The sequence below is a fragment of the Mytilus galloprovincialis genome, chromosome 7, assembly GCF_965363235.1.
Source record: "Mytilus galloprovincialis chromosome 7, xbMytGall1.hap1.1, whole genome shotgun sequence".
In the NCBI taxonomy this organism is placed as follows: Eukaryota; Metazoa; Mollusca; class Bivalvia; order Mytilida; family Mytilidae; genus Mytilus; species Mytilus galloprovincialis.
The window spans coordinates 48,032,383-48,038,382 of NC_134844.1; positions in this window are offsets into that span (position 1 = coordinate 48,032,383).

A 6,000-nucleotide genomic window follows, 5' to 3' on the forward strand; every position below is an offset into this window, starting at 1 on the left:
ACTTTCTACTGCTGAATGTAATTACTATTTCAGTAAACTTATGACGGATAATGCACCTCCCTTTTCCGACTCTTTCTTAAGATGGATACATAAGCTTGCAGCAACCGACGAGCAACAAATCTATTTTAACTTTTTTGAAACTTACGGGACTCATTTTCAAATTTATACTACGTTTGGCGCAAGATATACATTTGAACATAAAATGAAAACTACAACATTTATTTCTAAAAAGCGTAAAGGGTTTAATTTTAACAGATTTGGTGAGATCTTTGGAAAAATTAGTGTCGGCTTAGGATTTAAAATTGCAAAAGAAGAAAGAGAAAAAGTCGAAAAGGTTTCAAAAGATATTGAAACGAAAACCATTACCGTAGGTGCCCCACCTCCTGCAAACGGCGACGCAACAACGTGGGCATCTACCGTTAAGGAAACCCCAGTCCCTATGAAATATGAACTAGATGCAATTGACAACTTATTCACTGAAACGTATATGGCAGGTTTAAACGTAAACTATAAAAGAATATCATTAAACATTGAAAAGAATAAAGCCAAATACTGTGAATATCTTAAAGATCTTGGGCAGCTAGAATCATGTGAGATACCACCTCCAGGTTTAGTTTTGAAGAAAACAAGACTTTACGCACACTATAAAGAAAAGAAAGTTTCAACAAATCGTCAGTGCATTGACTCGTGTCTTGAGCTGAGTGACTGTGAGGCTATAACAATATGTCCACTGTGTGCCACTGCTGACCTAATCTGTCATATGTTTAATAACGTCTTTAAGAATGACTCTGACACGTCGTATAGAATAAGAGCTGAGACTGATAAAACAAATAAAGAATGGGAAACAATAATGTTCATTTCAAAAATCAATAGTAGGATGCTAATGATAAACACAACTGTTGTGGGCGCTCAGCGATCATCGGATACGGACACAAAAAATATAAATACTCCAGACGGATGTTATAGGTTATGTTTTAATGATGAACACTGTGTAGCTTATACCTTCCATCATGGGATAGAGAAAAAAATAACCAAATGTCGTTTTTTTTCTAAGACTGGAATAACAGGATTGACTAAAGAAATCGGAACTGACACTTATTTTATTCCCTACGGCCATCCATAAAGAATATAGTTTCTCGATAACCACCTTGATTGTGGATTGAAAGAACAATTATTGAATGAGATAGGACTAAATACAATTAAAATATATTGTGTACAAGTCAGAGTTTTCTATATTACTCATCTGATATAAAGATTAGCTCTTATTATTCAATTAGGATGTATTATTCAGACGTTTCAGTCTCGTTGAAACTGCGTTCTGGAATTATTTCCAAAACATGTTATACAAGTAGAAATATCAATGAATTTAGAAAATGTATCAACAAACTTATCTCTGTGAAAAAATTGTGTATTTACAATGAGTAGTTTTGAGTAATCAATTTTTCAAATTTTATTACCAATCAAGTCGGGTTTTTTGCCAAAATTTTGCGAAAATGGGTGAAGGGTACAAGCAATGATTTTACCAGAAACATGTACATCCAATATTACTTTTTTCATTTCAAACGTCTTAGATATGTATTTTCTCAATCATTATAACAAAGAAGTTGAAATAATATGCATTTTGTCCTTAAACAGAGAAAAATCACAACCTTACAAAATTGACAGCATGGTTTATTTGACACATCAACATATGCTAAAACTTTCTTATATTAAAACCTACCTATATTAAGTTAAGCTTATTAAGATTGGTTCACTCCATCCTAATTGAAAGTATGGACAAAATTTTAATTGTGGGAATGCGATTTGTTTTACGATTATAGCCCCAAAATAGGTGAAAATAGATGATATGGGAAAATGATCAAATTTGGGTACGACCGTAGCAAAAAAAAAAAAAAAACAGAAGTGCACCATCATATTATTTTTTTCTTAAGCAATTATTCCTATAAAAAGTTTAATTCAAGAAATGTTTGCTTCTCAGAGGTGTACATCTTTAATACTGCACTAGAGGAAAGATAAATAAATATGCATCATAAGGAAGTCAATAATTTACAAATCTTAAAGTTTAAGTTACAATGTACATCAAATCTTCTAAAGTTCATGTATTTAACCATATTTGGTGGTAACTACTTAGCACAAAGTGGTTTGCATAATTCTTAAGCATTTTTCCTTCTTACGCTTAATTTCGTTTACAATAAACTTATCATAGATACCATGATTGAGATTTTGTGTTTGTGCCAAATGCGCGTTTCGTCTACAAATGACTCATCAGTGGCGATCAAATAATAATAATAAAAAAAGGCAAAATAAAATACAGAACGAAGTTGAAGAGCATTGAGCACAAAAAAAAAATCAGTTTTAAAAAATACAGCTTAGGTTATTTATCACAAACAATCGTTTTATGTCTGTGTGTGTAATAAAGTGTGAAAAAACACATTTTCGATCAGCCACGAAAAATGCAATTCAGTATCTGTATGTTCACATATATCGCAGTTCTAGTGTTGCACAACACTTTGCTAACGAGCAATTAATACATAGTCAAAATACTTCTTCTTTGTGCTTTTGAAGTTGGTTGTATTTGATATTGATTGCTCTTAATGGCGAAATTCAATAACATACCATTCACAGTCTTGACCTCAATATATCTCCCGAAATCAAATAATAGCACCTGAGGTAGGAATGACGTTTACATTTTTAGGAACTATGTGCGCGCTGTATTATCGGTAACTGTAAAATAGACTATTTCAAAAACCGTCAGACATAATGAAAATATCACATGATGAGAACAAAACCAATTTTCGATCAGTCACGAACAAATGCAAATTAGTGTCTGTATCTCACAGATTTTGCAGATCTGTCGTTCGTTGGTATGGTTCATAAGTGTTTCTCGTTTTTTATATAGATAACCACGTTGGTTATCCCGTTTGAATGGTTTTACACTAATCATTTTCGATCCTTTATAGCTTGATGTTCGTTGTGAGGCAAGGCTTCGTGTTGAAGACCGTACTTTGACCTAAAATGGTTTACTTAAACAAACTGTGACTTTGATGGAGAGTTCACTCATTGGCACATATACCACATCTTCTTATATCAATATAATCATTTATCGTAACTGTAAATACATGAAGTAAACGTTTGAATTATATTGAGATATCCACCTCTCAGTTTCGCTACAATTTGTTTTGATGAGGGACAAATCTTAGACTTTCTTGGTAAATTTACCGTAGTGAGGATGAGGTTGTACAACATAAATTCTATCGTAAACTTAATATTTGTTAATTGTTTTTATGTTTTTGCAGTGTGAGAAATGGTGACCTTAATTTTCTATACTTTTGTTTATATAAAAAGAAGATGTGGTATGATTGCCAATGGGACAACTCTTCACAAGAGACCAACTGACAAAGAAATTAACAACTATAGGTCACCGTATGACCTTCAACAATGAGCAATGTTGTACAATTTTTTTTAGAGACAATTGATTGTTGTTGAAATCTTGTGCAATGTATTCTAATATAAAATTACTTTACATCCGTTACTTTTTATCATTATATAAAAAAGAAGATGTGATATGATTGCCAATGAGACAACTAGCCACAAAAGACCAAAATGACACAGACATAAACAACTATAGGTCACCGTACGGCCTTCAACAATGAGCAAAGCCCATACCGCATAGTCAGCTATAAAAGGCCCCGATAAGACAATGTAAAACAATTCAAACGAGAAAACTAACGGCCTTATTTATGTAAAAAAATAAATGAACGAAAAACAAATATGTAACACATAAACAAACGACAACCACTGAATTACAGGCTCCTGACTTAGGACAGGCACATACATAAATCATATGGCGGGGTTAAACATATTATACATGTTATATAGTTATCAAAGGTACCAGGATTATAATTCAATACGCCAGTCGCGCGTTTCGTCTACACAAGACTCATCAGTGACGCTCTTATCAAAATAGTTATAAAGCCAAACAAGTTCAAAGTTAAAGAGCATTGAGGATCCTTAATATTCTAAAAAGTTGTGCCAAATACGGATAAGATAATCTCTGCCTTATATAAGAAAATCTTTATTTTTTTGAAAAACAAAATCAATGTTTTTGAAAACAGGAAATTTATAAAAATTACCATATAATTGATATTCATGTCAACACCGAAGTGCTGACTACTGGACTGGTGATACCTTATATGATTGTTATTACTAGACTTGAGAGAGACGAAGTTCTGATGATGTAGTGTTGTAAAATTGCAACGTTTATTCATTGATTTCTCTCTTTGTTTTGCATATATAAACTTTGTATATTTATACATCGCTCAAGCTTTGTTATTGTAAGGGTATAACTCTCTACCCGTTAACGACTCAATGCATAGTTTCAACATCTGTCAGCGAGTTGTGGGCATTATAATTATGTATGAGTTTCATCATATTCAGACGAGAAAAACTAAAGTTAGTGTCGGGAAAAAAATGGGACAGACAGACGAAAAAAAAAACCACCGGTCAAGGGAAGCACCTCATGTCCTAATTTCCTACAGCAATTACATAAAAACCTATGATGCAGAATGGATGTGAAGTTAGCAGCCGTGATGCGGATCTATTTTTGAAGTAAATATTTTACGAAATACCACCTTATTGAGAAAAAAACCCAACTCAACTGTTCCTCATTCCATTAGTGGAAAACAAATTGATTGGAAATCTGACATTTCTAAAGTTTTAAATCGTATGTTTATAGAACTTTAAAGGTAGACAACTAGACTAAAACTCGCACGTGTTATAGCACAACATTATGTTAAAATTAAGCCACAAAAAATAAGATGTTTTCTATGGATCTTTTTCCTCATTAAATGCGGACGACCAATATACAATTTCCTTGATTTATTATAAATAACCTAAAGAATATAGAATAAACAAACATGTGCAAAGGAAATTTTGTATTCATTTTACTTATTATTTGATTAAAAAGGAAATTCTAATAATACCAATCTTTCGAGAGAATACCAAACCCGGAGGCGTGGTTCAACTGGTCCCTACATACAAATGCGTATATGAAAATAGTAATTAGGAAACAAAGTTAACCAGGAAAACTGAAAATTGACCAATGAAACATTAAATGAAGTAAAGGTCAAAGCATACATGCCAGATAGACATATACACCTTTCCATTATTTCATAAATCAAATATAGTTGATTAATTCCTTAAAGTTAAGGAATAATAATCCAAAACACAAACACAATTTAACAATGAACCCTGTTGCCTTTATATACATCGTAAAATATTTTCATTCATCAAAGACAGTTTACCTTTCGCATACAGTGTTAGAAAAACAGTCAAAAACACAATACATGAACATTAGGCAATGACCCGTGATAATTAGGTAAAGGTCACATAAAACTTGTCAGACTGACATGTACAACGTAAAATATAGTTGACATATTGCATTTAGTATTGAAGTGCAAAATAATGGATACATTAAAGGGAAATGTATAAGTTTTAATTTTTTTTGGGGGGATATCGAAACAGTTTTGTTTAAAACGTGTATGTTGTTACTAAGTATTTGACAAAACGGATTGAAATTTGAAGCATTTGTTAAGATTAACATAAACATAAATAAAGTACGAAAAGCTTGACCTTTTGCAATTCTAAGGCTTAATTAAGTATTCCCATTTTGAATTTAAATAGCTAGTTAGTAATTGTCCTGTTACTTCTATCTAGTCTAGTTCTATGTAAGCAGGACGTTATCACCAAGCGTTCAAACTAATTACCTAGCTCACATTGCACCCGTTTCTTAGCCTCGTACACATAGAGCTGATATCTAAAGACACTAAACAATTATATAGAAGTCAGTTTCTAACACCGGTAAACATATCGATTCATTAAGAAAGTAAACAAAAGTTGATTAATATTTTGTAACAATGGATCTATTAAGGTTTACAGTCCAAAAGAAATGTAAACATTATACAAAACGTAAAGATTACAACATGCATCGAGACACCACTA